Source organism: Sphaerodactylus townsendi, linkage group LG07 (genome assembly GCF_021028975.2).
Source record: "Sphaerodactylus townsendi isolate TG3544 linkage group LG07, MPM_Stown_v2.3, whole genome shotgun sequence".
NCBI classification, from domain to species: Eukaryota; Metazoa; Chordata; class Lepidosauria; order Squamata; family Sphaerodactylidae; genus Sphaerodactylus; species Sphaerodactylus townsendi.
In genome coordinates this window covers 43,292,445-43,310,549 of record NC_059431.1, presented here as the reverse complement: position 1 = coordinate 43,310,549, position 18,105 = coordinate 43,292,445, and the positions used below count along the sequence as shown (strand labels likewise).

The 18,105-nt window shown below is 39.8% G+C and overlaps 1 protein-coding gene across 8 annotated transcripts in view; it reads left to right on the top strand.

Annotated features, from left to right (window-relative positions):
- Nucleotides 1-14,868: 14,868 nt before the first annotated feature.
- MEF2C (myocyte enhancer factor 2C) overlaps nucleotides 14,869-18,105 on the top strand; it is a 198,685-nt gene continuing 195,448 nt past the window's right edge. For 6 of the 8 annotated variants that reach the window (XM_048504778.1, XM_048504774.1, XM_048504772.1 and 3 more), the window contains exon 1: nucleotides 14,869-15,044. The gene's annotated coding sequence lies outside the window, so the exon portion shown is untranslated. The remainder of the gene's footprint in view (nucleotides 15,045-18,105) is intronic. The other 2 variants (XM_048504776.1, XM_048504773.1) reach the window with 1 other exon arrangement.

Genomic DNA, 18,105 nt, shown 5'->3' with positions numbered 1-18,105 from the left:
AATTGTGTGGGGGCAGCTTCACATGATTGTGGGTTTCTAAACAACATTTGGTTGACCGCTTGGGAAAATGCAATGCTACATTTGATGGGCAGCAAGGTCATATTTTGCCTCAGTTGCCAAAAAAGCCCTTTGGGCTCGCCCTGGATGGGTCACCATACCAAGTAATTTTGTACTTATGGGTCACCACACGAAAAAGATTGGAAACTACTGTCAACCAAATCAGTTTGGTGGATTAAAAATAATAGTTCAGGATGAACTCAAACTTCTCTCAATATAAGTTGTTACTTTTTTGTTTATTCTTTATATGCTCTTGGACAACAAGACAAGCATCAGTTAAGTTGGAAACAAGGATGCAATACTCTGAAAAACAAATGCTGAGTTGGTGGGGAAAGTATTGTTTGTGTTACAAAGTAATAGTGTGCAGTGAGTTGTGGGATGTATGTTAATATTGGAAAGATATGGTGGAGTTATGCATCCACAAAATGTACTTGCTTGTACTTTCCCATCACCATGGGAAAATGGGCCTGGTAAGTACTCCTCAAACCATTAACCTTGATGACACTCTAGAATTAATCATTTGGGAGTACAGCTGAAAGTTCCCAAAAAAGCAACAGGGGATTCCCAGTCCTGAGACCTGTTGCAGTGGTGGTGGCTGCCAATGTAATAGCTGCGGCAATGGTCAGATCCCTGAGTACATTTCATGGGGAATGGGAACACCTTCCCCCTTCAACAAGTCATAGACTCCATTGTAAGCACGATGGAGTCCATAGCAACCCTCATCACACCCACAAACCCTCAAATAGTACACACAGGCATAGCCAATCACTGTCTGCTGATGCAGCCACTCCCACCACCACCACAGAGCACCAGAGTACAGAGAGGAAAGACCCAGGAATAGCACAAGCCCAACAGAGACATATGGTCTTACTGTCCCCACCCCTATCGTGCACCTAAAAAGTATGTCCATGCCATGGACAGAATGCACTCTGATCCCTCTGGCAAGAGTCTGACTGGCAGCAGAAGTGCTGGCCATGGCCAAATAATTCTGCTCCAAGCCACTGAGGGAGCCAAATTTTCCCTACCACCATCGTAGCATTCTCCTGCAGGAAAAAAAAGAAAGAAAATAAGTAGCCAGAAGCCAGGCCCAAAGCCCACATCTAAGACAAGCATCCTAATAATTGGGCCAAAAAGGCAGAAGAAAAGGAGACATGCCATCAGACATTAAGCACTCCACTGTGACCATAACTGTGACCATAATATCACCATTAGCCAAAGGAGTCCAAGTGAACAATATTGCACAGAAAAGCACGGCTCAAAGGAAAGGCAACAGGACATGTCCAGGGCTCCTGATACCCACATGGGAAGAGATCCAAGGCAAGCAAATGTGTTGGAGCTGACATCTTACCCCAGTGTTTCCCAACCTTTTCGACATCACAGTACCCTTGACCTCTGTTACCCGGCTTTAACAGGTTGTGAACATATTTTAAGGAATCTCCACCAGCTGCTAAGAGTGTAACAGCACACGAATATCTTTAAAATAGCGATGGGAAAATAACTCTGCTTGGCAATGCTTTGGGGAAATAGCTTACTTGGCGATGCGAGAGGCAGACTGGGAGGGGATTTTTTAGACTATGTATACAGGGAAATATGGCAAAGAGTGTTCCGCAGAGTAACACAAGGAGTCCAAATCAAGTTTAAAATGTTTATATAAATTTAGTTTCAAACACAAATACAGGAAGATATGGAGGCACACACACACAAGTTCCTAGAGATATAAAAAGAGAAAAAAAAGGTTTGGATGATAGAGAGGGAATTGGGAGGCAGCAAGGTGATACGTTACCTAATGGTTCCAATGCAGCAGACGAAGTAGAAGGCAGGGACTCTATGCCAGCACAGAGATCCCGTAGAAGGACAATATCATGTCTCACACCAACTTGACCAAGGGAGGTTCAGGTTAGAAATGAGCAATGAGCTTAAGGTGAGCAGGGCTTTTATAGGGTGGATCGCTGGTTTGGTGGGAAAAGAGACCCTTTGCGTTAGATTTCGTTTCTTGCAGCTGTGCTGGGTTGCAGGGGCTGAGCTAATCAGCAGCTCTATCTTTTGTCCTAAACCCAGGGTACCAGCAGATCCACTGAGCACAGTAGGGCATCTGTCAGGTAACCCTCCAGCCCCAGTTCTGCCCCATATCCCCAGCATCCCTCCCTAGCATGTATACCCTCCAGTATAGCCATCTCTCCTAGGTACATTTGTACCATCTCATGACATGAGGCATATCACTGGGTTCGGGTATCCTAGGTTGCCCCTTTACACATGTACCACTAGCCTTGACTATAGGAGTATGCACTGTGAGTTCATGGGCTGGGGGAGGAGAAGTAGGTGCAGACTCCTGGGCCAAACTTGCTGGATTCTTCCCCCTCAGTGCTTGATTGTTCCTTCAGTATACATCTTCTGTATGTAGGCGTTCTGAAGTGAAACATGTTAGTCACACAGCAAGGATATTTCCTCCCCTCCACTTTGTGTAAGTGTTTTCTGTGCATTTCCCATCATCAGAGTGAAATTGTTAGCTCTAAATTTAATTCTGCAACATAAATATGCTGTGCGGAATCCACATAAGTGTGCAAGCTGGAGTCTTCAGAGACAGAGTTCCATGTCGCCTGCCCTTTCATAGGAGCTATGAGGCCTGGCTCAGGTTTATACAGTGCAGGGAAGGGGCTGTGGTTGGGTGCAGGATAGAGGCTTTGGACATTGCTGGAGAGGATTGTGATTGTTTGTGGCTGTAGTTAGCATCCGGTACTAGACCAGGGGTTATGGCAGGATTGTGCCTGTAGGGAGGGCATTTTGCCTTATCTGCTACATGTGCACTTAGGGCTTTGCTATGGTTTTTGATAGCATAACTATACATCAGATCTGGGGGGAATAGCTTACTCTGCACAAAACACATTTGCTATGTGTTCTATACTTATATAAAAGCTTCAGTGTGAATGGCACTTTGCAAAATGAAAGGTTCCTGCCCTTGAGAGCTTACAATCTAACCTTTGACACAGGAAAGATACAATATGATATCAGAGTAAGCAGGGGAATAATTCAGTTCAGTTTAACATGTCCTAAAGCTTAATTTCAATAAAGGATCAATGGTTGGTCTGGGATTTGAAGGAAGACAAGGAAAGGTTTCAAGCGGAAGAGACAGCAAGGGACCTAATGGGGTTATTTTAAAGGAAACAATAAACCTTTGGGGAACTGTGGTTGGCAGAGTGTGGGGAACAAAGGTGACAGGTAAGCTTTATCATTTAGCACAGCAGGGAGATAACAAGGCCACGCATATGTTGCAAGTAAGTGACTTATATGTTCTGGACTGGGGGGCTAACAATGAGGTGTTGAATGAGGGAGAACTGGAAGAACAGGGAACTGATAGGACAGAGATCACAGTGAATAATTTCAATATTACCATTGAAGAATACCTCAAGGGAGAGTGAGGAAGTAGATGATAATAGGATGGGAGTTACTAAGATATCAGAGACAGAACAGAGCGAGTAAGGATTTCTAGAATTATTATGGATCATGGTGTGAGAGTATTGTTGCTTAGTCAGGTGGCTAAGCAATGAGGAGTAGGGGAGGATGAATTTATAATAGATAAAATGAGACAGCATTTTTGATCTCCTGCAGAGGAGTTCAGTGGCATGAGAGAATGAATGAAAATATCAAATAGAAAGACGGAGCCAAGGCTGGGGATCAGAGCGATGAATGGTTTGTTGGGGATTTGGGGCAAGAGCATGAATCTAAGGAGCAAGCTTCCTTCGAAGAAGTACTTCCAAGCAAGCCACCCTGAATCAATGGACTTCAGGCCACAGAAAGAGCAGGAAGTAGGGAGAAAAGAGAGTGTGTGCAGCACAGAAGAAGATAAAATCTAGGGCTGTGAGTGTTTAGAATCTGTCTAAAAGAGGAAACAGGAGGCAGCTGGGTGACTGAGGTTATCATCATGGATGCTGAAATCACCAAAAAGAAAACACAGTGGAGGAATTGTTGGAAGAGAAGAAGGCAAACTACACATCAGATCTGAAATGAATGTTTTAATGAGAACTGCGGGAAAATATAGGACTGCACTACACAGTGATATAAAGGGCAGCAGAACCACACAGAATACCTTTCAAAGACTCAGAAACAATGGGATAGTGGCAGGGGTGGCCAGAGGCTGGAAAGGCAGAATTTGGAAAAAGGAAGGCCAACACAGCCACTATGGAGTGTGCATAGCAAGGAGAGATGTTCAGAGCAGAGGGCAGCAATGGTATAAGTGCTGGGGTGAGGTAGGGGGAGCAATTACTTTCTGGGTAGAGTGCAGGAAAAGTAAAGGAGATTATGAATGGGATGAGACTGGGAGACTACAGGTACGCAGTTACGCACATACTGGTAATCTGCAAAATATACCCAAGTGAGAGTACAAGCCTTTTTAATCTGTTGCCTGGGTGTATTTTGAAGGCGCAAATGATGACACAAGATCATTAATAATGTTAGAAATTTTCATTTTCCTTCTAGATTCTCCTGATAAAATATAACATATGAACAACTGGCATATCACGAATAAAAAGAAAGGATGATTTGTTTTGCTCAGGATACTTTTCATTCAAAATAGGCCTTCTTAATTTTCCATTTTTAATATGGAAATAGTTGCATAATGTATACTGTCTGCCAATAAACTAAGTTCTTGGCTTCAGTTTACAAAACTTTGTTTGAAGTTACTAATTAATTATTTTCATTTTACACCTAGTTCTTCTTTAACCTAAAAATAATCAGATTTATACTATAGCTTTTGGCAAGATAACAGACTAAACAAGCTAAAAATCAGAATATTCAAAACAGCAAATATCACTGAAACTTAATGTCAAATAATTTCAGATAATATCAAGAATTGTAGCAATATTGAAGCATTTTATTTATCAGTGGCTCTCTAAAAGTGTTTACCGTATACTATGTGAAAAAGATGTTCATGACAGTGATATGATAAAAATGCATAGAAAACAAGGCATGCATGAAAAATTTCTCAAAGCTAAATAGCAGACTTCTATGGAAGTCCTGATGCCAGTTGAAACGTCATTGGGTTCTGCTTGAACATCTTTTCACAGTTCATTTAATACTATGAGTTACTCTCCTTATGATGTTGTTATGTCTTTCACTCACAGTAATACTGCATTATGGGGTCCTTCAGGGCTCCATCTTGTCCTTCATGCTATTTAACATCTACATGAAACTGGTGGGAGATGTCATCCAGGGATTTGGAGTGAGGTGTCACCAATATGTGGATGACACCCAGCTCTATTTTTTCTTAACAGAAAAGGTAAGTGGGCTTGAAGAATTCCTGAACAGATGCCTGAAGAAGGTAATGAGATGGAGGAGGAGCAATAAACTCAATCCTGACAAGATTGGAGGCTGTTGGTCAATGGAGAAGCTGCTTAGAAACTGTTAAACCAGTATTTCATGGAGAGGGTTGTACTCCCCCTGACAGAGCAAGTTAGATTCTGGACTAGTTGGAGGCTCAGGTTTCCTCTGTGGCATGTAACACTGTTTATCAGCTCCAGCTGGTTTGCCAGCTATGGCTGTTTGTTGAAAAAGATGATCTGGCCACAGTAATGCATGTTCTGATCACATTCAAATTAGATTACAGTAATGTGCAGTCCCTGGGACTGATGCTACCTATCTGCCAGTTAAGATCTGCCTCTCAAGCCCTGCTCCCTAAGCCCCCACATTCAGAAGTGAGGGAGGTGACTGGGCATTTTCTGTGGTGGCCTCTCACCTCTGGAACACCATCTTCCTTCATACTGGCCTGGCTCGTTCTTTTCTGTTAGGTACCATGCCAAAACACACCTTTTTATTAAAGGTTTTAATTAAGGATCGTATCATATTGTCCAATTAATGGCCAGCTTCTGTTTTGTGGATTTTTTTAAAAAAGCTGCTTATGTCCAATTGTGTGTTTTTAATGACTTGTTTTTTTTAATATTGTGATGTGGTTTGAATTATAAGCCACCTCAAGTAGATATTTGACAAAGTTCCTCACCAGAGACTGTTGAGAAAACTCAGCAATGAAGAAATAAGAGGGGAAGTCCTTCTATGGATTAAAAACTGGTTGAGAAACAGGAAACAAAGAGTGGGTGTAAATGGGAAGTTCTCACAATGGAGAGATGTAGGGAGTGGTGTCCCCCAAGGATCCGTTTTGGGACCAGTGCTCTTTAACCTATTCATAAATGACCTGGAAGTAGGGGTGGGTAGCATGGTGGCCAAGTTTGCAGATGATACCAAATTATGTAGGGTGGTGAGAACCACAAAGGATTGCGAAGAGCTCCAAGCGGACCTTGATAAATTAGGTGAGTGGGCTCAGAAATGGCAAATGCAGTTCAATGTAGCAAAATGTAAAGTGATGCACATAGGGGCAAAAAATCCAAACTTCACATACACGCTACAGGGGTCAGTGCTATCAGTCACAGACCAGGAAAGGGATTTAGGTGTCTTAGTTGATAGTTCCATGGGAATGTCAACTCAATGCATGGCAGCTGTAAAAAAGGCAAACTCTATGCTGGGGATAATTAGGAAAGGAATTGAGAATAAAACTGCAAAGATTGTCATGCCCTTATATAAAGCCGTGGTGTGACCGCACTTGGAGTACTGTGTCCAGTTCTGGTCGCTGCATCTCAAAAAGGATATTGAGGAGATAGAAAAAGTGCAGAGAAGGGCAACAAGGATGATTGAGGGACTGGAGCACCTTCCCTATGAGGAGAGGCTGCAGCGTTTGGGACTCTTTAGTTTGGAAAGGAGGCGGCTGAGGGGGGATATGATTGAAGTCTACAAAATTATGCATGGGTAGAAAATGTTGACAGAGAGAAATTTTTCTCTCTTTCTCACAATACTAGAACCAGGGGGCATACATTGAAAATGCTGGGGGGAAGAATTAGGACTAATAAAAGGAAACACTTCTTCATGCAACGTGTGATTGGTGTTTGGAATATGCTGCCACAGGAGGTGGTGATGGCCACTAACCTGGATAGCTTTAAAAGGGGCTTGGACAGATTTATGGAGGAAAAGTCAATTTATGGCTACCAATCTTGATCCTCCTTGATCTGAGATTGCAAATGCCTCAACAGACCAGGTGATCGGGAGCAACAGCCGCAGAAGGCCATTGCATTCACAACCTACATGTGAGCTCCCCAAGGCACCTGGTGGGCCACTGCGAGTAGCAAAGAGCTGGACTAGATGGACTTTGGTCTGATCCAGCTGGCTTGTTCTTATGTTCTTACGTTCTTATATCTGAACAGAGGGCATAGAAATATCCTAAATAAATAAATCATTCTGTATTTCTAAACCTGCATAAATAGTTGTTTACAAGTATAAAAATCTTGCTTGCAAAATGTAAACATTAAATTTGGAAGCAACCATTTATACTCCTCTGATAGTAAGATCTGGGTGCATAGGCCATACTTGTCAGCATATAAGCCCGAGGGCAGAGGGATATGATGAACAGCAGCATGGCATCTTCCTTTTTTACCAGACTGAGCTCTTTGCACAGTTCCTCCAGATGCCAGCCCAGTAGGACAGAAATATGTTTGAAGGTAGACTCTGACAGTACAATCCTAAGCAGAGTTACACACTTCTAACCCCACTGACATCAATGCATTTGGAAGGTTGTAGCTCTGCTTAGGACTGCACGGGCAGTTACAATTTGTTGTAGCTGGCTGGAGTTTAATACACTGGTTTTCATCACATACCCCAGTCATTCATAGGAACGATGTGCTCAAGTAAATAAATATTAAAAGGTTGGTTGGAAGAAAAACATTTTCCATAGACTCTGTTAGCGATTCAGTATTAATTTAAATCTATCTTGTCTTTTCCTGAATATGGCATCAAGCTGACATACAAATCATCTATGAAACAAGACTTAAAACAATACATTAAAATCCATTAAAACATAAAGACCAATATAAAACTAAAAAGGAACTTTAATCAGTTTTGGAGTGGAACCACATGACTGATTTATGATCGAAGATTGTCCTCCCATGCTAGAACACAATCTAGTTACAGGGTTCAGGGTCTAGATTTTATGCCTCTAACCTTGTGTATATCAGGAACTGTCAAAACACCGCACCAAAAATCATAATTCTACCAAACGATTTACAGCAATGAGCTATGATTTAAGAAATTTAACAAGCAATGCTGTTCCTGAAAAATGAAATTCAGTATATAAAGGCCCATGATGAGCAAGGTGTCGACTGGTGTCAGACATGCAGCAGAGGGAAACGTCAGCTGCAGCAAGATTTCTTGTATAGATATATTTTCCCCAGCCCTGCTTTCAATTTCCATTCACCCCATGCCAAGTGCCATCACTTTAAGCGTGACTTTAATTTTCTTCACCGCCAGTGTGGGAGAAATTTGGCAGTGAGCATAGCTTTACCCCAGACATCTTTCCTCCACCCACCGCCAACCTCTTTCCCACCAATACTCTTTCCCACCAATACTTTCACCACCAATACTCTTTCCCACCAAAAGATCTAAGCAGAATTGTAAATTCATCCACCACTTCTTCCTGGACCTTATTTGTAGTAGACTGCTCCACAGGGATCCTACTGCCTGACTTGTTCTGTTCCCCTTCCCCATGCAAATGAAAAAATAAAAAATAAAGAAAATCGCCCTTTACCACTTTGTAAAAGATTGAGGATTAGGCCAGGGAGAAGCATACAAAGTTATGTTTCATTTTTTCCTGCTTCCCCCTTCCTCCCAACTTAAAGAGCCTACTTTCCTTTTTGTTGCACTCCCGAAGCTGACATTTTGTCAGCTTCAAGAGTCTCAGTGCTGCTGCTGCTGCCATTTGTAGAATGATCCCAGGATTTTCCTCTCCTTACAGTTCATCCAATGACCATCTCATTGTAAAAAGTAGATGAATGAAGTTTGTGTTTCTGGTGGTCCTGCACACACATAATTTTTCTTTTCTTTTGTTTTGTCTTCAGGGAGGTGTCTTTGCAGCTATGATGACACCTCCCATTAAGAAGCATCAGGTAGACATGGCCTCCACAGAGGCTAGGTTTATGTTTCAAAATCATGGCTAGACCAGCCCGCTGGAGACCAGGTCCATCAGCAATTGTAAGTAATGGATAAACCTGGCAGTCTACCCATTGCTTCTTAATGGGAGTAGACCAGTCCTCCAACTTGCTGCTGCTGCCCTGCTGGGCCCAGCTTGAATTTTGTGGGAGGGGAGGGTTGGAAGGGGAGGAAGTGGCAGCAGATGGATTCACAGTTCCCCTTATATCTTTTGGTGAGACAGAGTACACCAGCATGCACAGAACCAGTAGTGCACAGAATGACAGTTTTGATTAAGACTGTGCTTTAAAATGATTCTTTAATGCTCATAGACAATTGGGGGCTACTTCCACTGCACCATGACTGACTGCACTTAACATAAACATGATTGCATGGGGATTTCTCCAGCCACAATTGGATAAGGATTGCTGTGCAGCCCCCCCCCCCCCCATGGTGAAAAGATCACTCGTCCCTGAAATCTCAATGATGAAATAGCTATATAAATTGTGATATACACTGCATAAGATATTTGAATAGCCATTGTATTAATAAGATGAAGGGGTTTTCTCTGGGGAAGGAGGGGATGTCTGATCACATCCAAAGAGAACACACATGCAACTGAACTGGGCCGAACAGGATGGAGCTGTCAATCCAATGAGCATGATGACATTCAGCCCTGCAACAAGAAATGCCGAACCCCAGTGTAAAGGGTAAAATGCCTACCCTGCAGCACTCATGGTGAAAAGTGTGGGGGACAGGGCAAGGAGTAATAAAATTAAACATGCCCCCCAAAACAAAGGTGAATGCTCCTTCTGGTTGCAGTAAGCTCCCTGTGCATAAAGGTATTCAACAAATTTCCCAAGAATACAAATCCCTAACTGTACGAAACATGTAAAATAAGATAATACGATAAACAGCCATATAATGAATCATATTATTCTTGTTCACTGGAGTATCATTGGGTAGAGGAGGATGAATTTCCTTATCCTTAAAGAGAATCAGACCTCTGCTATTATTAATGTGTGCACACATACAGAGGCATGGAAGGATGCACAGAAAAACTATAGGCAAAGTTTAATGAATTAATGCAGCTTTCATCCCTTTTCTCTTTGGTAACAAAATAGCCTTGGGTTTCTTGGGTTTCAGGCAGGAACCTGAAATATGATCAAGATTAAAGTCTTGTATGCAATAGCACTTACAAAGGCTGAAAGTTCTATCTTCAGATTTTTTTCTCTCAAAAATGGCTGAGAAGTATCATAAGCTGCTGTGTTAAGTGGGTGGAAAAGTTCCCGCTGGAATAGAGTTTTCTGGCCTTCCCTATTTTTATGTCATATAATTTCTGACATTGACCAGATCAATCTGTAGCTGAAGAAGCTTTTATTGAGTAATTAAAGTATTCAAGTTACAGTCAGTTTTTAGAACAGAGTTCGGGATATTTTTGTTTGGGGAATGATGCAGAAGGTTGGTCAATGGTCACTGAACTGAACACATGAAATTCTTATATTGAATCAGACCATTGGACTAACAAGGTCAGTATCACTTGTTTACACTAGCAGTGGCTCTCTAGGATCTGAGACAGAGGTCTTGGTCATCAGCTACATGATCTATTTAACTGGAGATATTGGGGATTTAACCTCAAACTTTCTGCATGCCAAGCAGATGCTTCATCACTGAGCCACAGCCCCTCCTCAAACTCAGCAGCCAAACCAATTCATTCTTATAACCTGATCACTAATATACATGCAAAAACTGGGAGAACTCCAAAAGAATCATGGCCTAAAAAGCTTATTATAACCACATCCATATTTCTGTACCACTTATTCAGTTGAACTTCATCTTTTGACTACATTTTTATCCCAGCCTGTGACTTTTGTGTTTAGTGATCGTATTATCTTAGCAGGCTTAGGGATGGGGGGGGGGGGGGGGGGGGGACCATTCTCTGTGCAGAAGAGACAGAAGTAGTAAATTGAGTGTATATCTACATGCCCACTAAAATGTCCATGAACATCTGGTTCCACATGTCAGAGCTTTATAAAACTACTCTGCAAATCTTCAAAAAGATCCAAAAACATAAAGAAGATCAAATACATTCTGGCAAGATTTTACAATTGCCATACCTAAGGAAAGGATGAGTACCTATACAAGCATACAAAATAATGCAGACTACATGAAGCAAGCGTGTGGCGAAGTAACATTTTTATTGTAGTAAGAGAAGTTTAATATAGAATGTCTGCAATACCATTCTGGCTTATTGCACATAGAATCTGTGGGATCATTCATGCCATCTGCACTCAGCAGGGACTGGTTGCTGAGAAAAGTTAGCAAATAAAAACAATAAAGAAAGTAAATGAAAATAATATGCAGAGTGGTAAAAATAGGGAAGCCAGAACTCTAAACCAGTTGGATTTCAGTTACCTCCACTGGATCTTTCTACAGAGAAATGTGTAGTTGCACGTACGGTTATATTTAATGGCATGTGAATTAAAGAGCCTACCCAGGTGGAGGGAAATGCTGTTTACCTGACAGAGGCTGCAATTCACAAACCACTTAATCAGGAATAGTCATATTCACTTTAATGGGATTCTTCTGTAGAAAATGAAGCTTTTTTAAAAAAAATTCATTTTCAAATGACAACAGATTGATAACTGTCAGTTCACTGGAAGCTCTGAAAAAAACTGTTCAATTTCTTCTAGACATAAACTTGGTAATCTTTTGTGGTGCCTTATGGTACCTTAGACAGGCGATATCTATAGTAGTCAATCTTTCTTTCTTTCTTTTTTCTTTCTTTTTTCTTTCTTTTCTGCCTGCTTGCCTGCCTGCCATTTTATTATTTATAACATAAAAAATCCAGTCCTATCTTTCATTCCTTGACCATGATCTTAATGCTTGCAAAATCATACAAAGAATATAAAGTAGTATACAAAACAAATACCATGCTTAAAGTCATTTCAATACTATTTTAAGCCAGTTATTCATCTCGCACCCACAAAAAAAGTCTGCTGGAATGCAATTATGAAATTGCTTTCTTTTTAAATGTTTGCATGTGATGCTTGAATGGCAAGGAGATCAGCTATCATTCCATAATGGAGCTGTCACACCAAGAAGATCCTGCTCTCACTTCCTAGTAACATCACACCTGGATTAGGTCTTTGACTTCACATCTTCACTGTTGCAGGGGTTTGCCATTTACTAAGGTGTGGGTTTTCATGTCCTGCCTTCAAAGCAGCTGCTATATCGGTAACGAACACTTGTGGAATGGGTGATACTTGGACCTCCAGAAACTAGGCTTAGTCCACAAACATTAACAAGCCATGAAATTATTTTTTCAGCGGACAGAGACTAAAAAGATTTTTAAGGTTACGTGCTTTTAAGAGACAAAGCTTCCTTCAGATACAAGATGGAATTGAGATCTCTAGATCATTATATCCCTGTCAGAAGGTGAGAGGGTGTTGAACAGAAGGAACTCAGGATGCAGAGGTACTGTGCCCATTGTAGTCACCTTGATTAGAGCAGAGGGGAAATGCTTAAATCTGACATTAAAAATAACAACGCTCAAAACCCAGCAGGAGAACATTTTAATCATCCAGGTCATTCCATTGCTTACCTAAGAGTCACAGTCATCAAACAGAGAAGCTTCAAGGGGAGATTACAATGCAAGATTCCTGAACTTGGGTTCATTGACTAGTTCAGAAATGGATATCCCAGAGCTGAAGAGAGATATAGGAGTCTTATCTCACTATGGATGATAATTTCTGCTCCCAAGCATTTTGCCTATGCTCTAATCAAGCTGATCATGATGTTTATAGTACCTCAGATTCCTGATTTCCTTCTTTGCAACACCCTCCCACCTTCTAACTGGGATATAAGGACTCGAGAGATCTCCATTCCATCTTGTATCTGATAAGAGAAGCATAGACTCTCGAAAGCTCTGACTCCAAAAATCTTGTTTGTCTCTAAGATGCTTCTGGACTCAAATCTAAAGGATCTTCAGAGTACAGAGATCCACTTTCCTGAAGGAAATGGCAGTTTTGGAGGCAAGACTCTATGGAATCACGTTCCTGCTAAGCTAATTCCTTTCCCCATGCTCTGTTCTTCCAGGCTCCTCCCCTAAAGCCCCAGGAAATGGGTAACTCTGGCCTATCAAAATAAACTTATCTATGCTAAATGTATTTTCAACACAGTGCACACATTCTGCCAACTCATTATTGCGGACAAAACTTTGGACTACGTTAATTTTTTGATTTAACAAAAAAGGTAATAAATGCATAAAAACCTTCCTAATAGACTGTTTTATTCAGTTGGGAGGGGGAAAGAGTCCACTGTACTGTAATGCGAGTACTGCTTAAGCACTAGGCAAACACAGTGATCACTGTTTTTCTGTACTAATGGAGCTTCAAAAAGTTTTGGACTCTATTCATTAGGACTTTGAGAAGGTTGTTTTGTATTGTAGAAAGAGAATAGATGAAGGGCTTGAACCCAAAACACACGATTAAAAAAATATGAGGAAAGCATAAGACTTTTGTTATGGCACATGCAACAAGCAAGAACCTGTTTCCCCTTAGCAAGCTTCTAAAAAGTATCTCCCATATAATTATTAAATGAAAACACTCACTTACCCAGTACTCAGGCTTTAAATCCTGAATAGGAGACATTCACTCTGTAAGAGGTACTTACCATGTTTCCATGGATACTGGATGATGCCAATCAGGTCCATGTTTTTATCTGAAAGTGGTACCCTGCCGAGAAATGGAGTTCGGTGAGTAGCTGTTTATGTGTAGTAAGTAAATAGGAAGCTTGTTTATTTGACAAAAGGTCTGTGACCCAGACTATTTTTCTCCCTCACCCCTTTTATCCCACCCTCTCATTTAACACAAAGCACAGGGCATGACTTCAAATACTTTGAACAGTTTTATGTCAAATTACTGAAGATCGAGACTTCGGTATTCAGGTAGTGGATAAGTCACCCCAAGTTTGACCTTGTGTGTATATTGAAAAGATATTATACTACTTCAGAGATATTTATTTTTTAAAAAACACAGTCTGTTCTTTTAGATTTCCAGCATATCTCATATCCAAAGGAAATAAAAATATCTAACAAACAAGATACAAATGCCCTTACCTTAATCTATTAAGAAGGGTCCCAAAAACGAGTATACTTCAAAAATTAATGTTAGCAAGTGTATCAATACTGTCTGGTTCCTAGATATCAAAAGCGTTAATGGCATAAATGTGTAATTCTGACATGTAGTCTCTTGAAATACATTCTCATTTGGGGAAAAAGATTACTGCATTCTCTTTGAGAAGTTTTAGGTTTCTAATATTCCTCTGAATAAAAAAAAAGTGAAAGGAAAGAATCCACTTTAATACTTAACACAGTTTAATAACCTGAATGATGTGTGCTCCGTTTCCATTACCTGACCCTCCCCCCAAAAAAGTTTCCTTTCACATGCGATTTAAAAAGTACAAAAAGTTGTCTTGTTCTAAATTTGTTCTTGGAAATAGGAATTTTATATCACTGTTAGGGAGGATTTTAATTTTTTTAACATCTGAAAATCATTTCATGTTGTTTCCTCTAAAGGAGTGATTTTTGGATAAAGCCAACAATTTGATATTTTCCAATTGAACTTACAGCATGTTTTGTGGTGAGAGTAATTCTGTGTTCCTTTGCCAGAGCTCACAAAGGTCTGGTTGTCAGTGATACCTTTTACAGCTAAATTTACTCTAGAGTGACAAGAGCAGGTGGCCCCAGGCCTGCCAGACACTTGTGCATGGAAATCACGCATCTTACAGGTCAACAGTGAAGGGGAAAAAGCGCCTGCCTTCATAGCAGAGGGTGAGTGAGGCAAACAGAACCCAAACTGGGGGGTTTCTCTTCAAAGCCAGCTGGTCTGGCTTTATTCTACAGGAATTTTTTACCTGTCAGTTTAATCAACAAAGCCCCCAGCAGGTGCTGACGGGGTACATCTTCCTGGAGAAGAAGAAGGGCACTGGTGAGTTTTAATTTTTTTTTTAAAAAAAATACATGTATATCTATATTTATACACTTACATATTTGCAACTGATGTGCTGACTGTACCAAAGTGTTATGTGTCGGTCCTTAAACACCAGCTATGTTCCTTCTGTTGAAAAGAAGGCACATTCAGTAACCCCTTCTTGTTAATACTGTAAATTCTTGACAAAGTTAATGTTCTCAAGTAAGATTTGTTTTTTAAAAAAATTCTGTTGCTTTTGAGATTGAGACATGATTTGCATAGCAAACAGAAGAATTCTACAATAGCAAACTGATTCCCCCCCCATTAATTTTCTTTTTATATCAAAATGGGGGGGGGGGGATATTGTCACACTTCACCCATATAGTTGTTGTTGCCTGCTCTTCAAATGTTTTAGAAAACCACCCTTTTAAAACCACATTGACAGTAACTTTTTTAATTTTAAATTTTAAATCTTTCAATTACTGACCAAAAGGCAGCTGTTGAACTTCACCAGAGCAAGAAGCTGGACTGTGAAACAATATATGGGAACATAGTCTTTGCCTGGTGCTTCGATTTTAATTGCAGTGTGTTCTCTTTGTACAATTGTTGGTTTTGTAGCACCATCCTGGATCTACGAGGGGAAGTTGCAAAGAACAACTTTTTTTCCAGGACCATCTTAATTTAATTACTGAAAAGACTTGGGAAAGGAGATCAAATGCTAAGACATATTTGGGAGGAGCATAACTTTTTATGATGCATTTCTATTTTCATAAATTCATGCTTTTAGCTGTGCTTCACAGCAATACTTACAAATTTTCAAACAAACTGAAAGCATTTCTGTACACAAGTAATCACGCTTTTTTAAGGAAAGCCAGAAGACAAAGTCTATACACAAAATGAACATATGAAACTGCTTTTAACCAGCAGATTTCATCCTGACGTATTGCCTGGCACACAAGTTTAAAGAGCACAGAACAATGCTGAGATAAATTACAACATTAATTCAACACTGGCTATTATTCAAATTAGAAAATAAGAACAATTTTCTATGCGATACAGGAGTTTAAACCAGTGTTGTTTTACCAAGAAGGTTTTGTACCTGCAAAGAAGTTTCTCTGTGCAAAGAACCAGACCCATGAGATATTGAACACAAGAGTTCTTAACATCTTGGATCTAACACATGTTTTAAAAAGTAAATCCATTTCTGCAAATCATGCCCTGCAAGAAATTTGTGTTTACTAGGTTCAGTCTATGTCTGTCTGTCTTACTCATTTTAATTGTATGAAACACAGAGGACAGCTGATTTGTCTTAATATCTTGTTTTAGAATGGTGCAGCTGCCTACATCGAATACCATGAACATAGTCACTTGCAAGAACAGTATTCTGTTTGCAACCCCTAATAAAATTTACTGATTTCATACAATGGTATAAATTATTTTTGCCAAGAATAGTATTCTATGCAATTGTTGACTATGCATGGAGACTGAAGCTGTGGATTTCCTCTGAAATTACCACAGGTCATTGTTCTGTAATAGTACTGACTGATAAATCTAAACCTGTAGCATGCCACTTTAATTTCTAGCTGCTCATTTAGTCTGTAATCTTAATCACAGATGTCTGAATACACAATAAATTACACCTATTATTCTGTAGGATAACAAGTTCTAAACAAACAAGATGTGTCCACAATACTATACAAAACCTGTGAGGATTAGAGTATTTGGGGCGGGGGGGCGGGGGGATTGATAAAGTTTCTTTTAAAGGCCCAAACTCCCCAGAGTAGTGAAAAGGGTTTATAACATTTGTTTAGTTTTTTATAACATTTGTTTCATAAAATTAATCTATTTTGTAGTGGATCTACTATCTTAAATAGCCAGTACGTTACTTTTTTAAAAAAATTATAAAGAAATATAAATGTCCTTGTCAGTTACCTAAATTTAACAAGAAACTGTCTTAAAGGGTAGTAACCCCAATTAAAACATTGCTAGCATTTCATTTTTTAAAAATACTGAATATTGAATGAAAGATTAATATTAAACAGTTTATTTTCTTACCTCATTAAAATATTTTTTGTTTCTTGATTGAATTTACTGACCCAAAATAATTCTTCATATATCTATTCATCTTTGGCCCATTCTTAAATACACATTGAGGTGATATTAATTGATCATGATTAATGTTTAGGAATGGTTCTTTACTGATGCAGTTTACCCATTGCTTAAAGCTTTTCCTAGACCTCTGTACAGCACTTCCATGAAAAGCTGACTGGAAGTGTACAATGTCCTGCTTGGGCAAGTTATTCTATGGCGTACGAGGAATAGTACTGTAGTGCCAGGCTCCCCCAGTAGTTTCTCATTTGGTGACCAGCTCTTGTACTTAAGAAATTCTTCAGAGCAGTAATCTTAAACCTTTCTTTCTATAACCTGAGACTGATACTTTGTACCCTATCCTCAAAAGTTATAGAGTATGATCAACTGAAAAGTTCTCCTGCCCAACGCACATTTCAAGACACCCTTGTGCTGCTCCCATTTAATTCAATGGAAGTCTGTGTATGAAAGGATTATACATATAGGAACAATGTATCATGCTTTTTGACACTAAAAAAGGTCAATGTGATCCCCTTAAAATAATTTAGCTATGCTAACTTTGCTCTGTTCAAGGTTTTATTTTAATGTGCCAAACAAACATTACAACAACCCTTTCTTAGATTTCCCTCCCATCAGTGGCAGTGTTGTTACATTTTTTTGCATCAATAATATGGTTGCCTTTCCAAAAATATTCTAAAAATGAAATGTTGGAAGGTATCAGTATGAGTTAACCCAGACTGAATGTAAATAAAAATGGTCTAACCGCATCCATTTGGCAAAGATTGAAATACAGTGGATATATGCTGTTCCTCAACAAAACTTCAGTCCAAATGTCATGAGCCAGGCAGGGATCATATACTTTCAAAGTAAACTGAACCGTTCTTTTCCTTCCTTAGGACTAAAATAGGATGGTATTACTGAAGTCAACAGAATTAATAACATATCAATCTATTTAGAAGAGAACTGTGAAACTTTTACTCATGTTTAATCC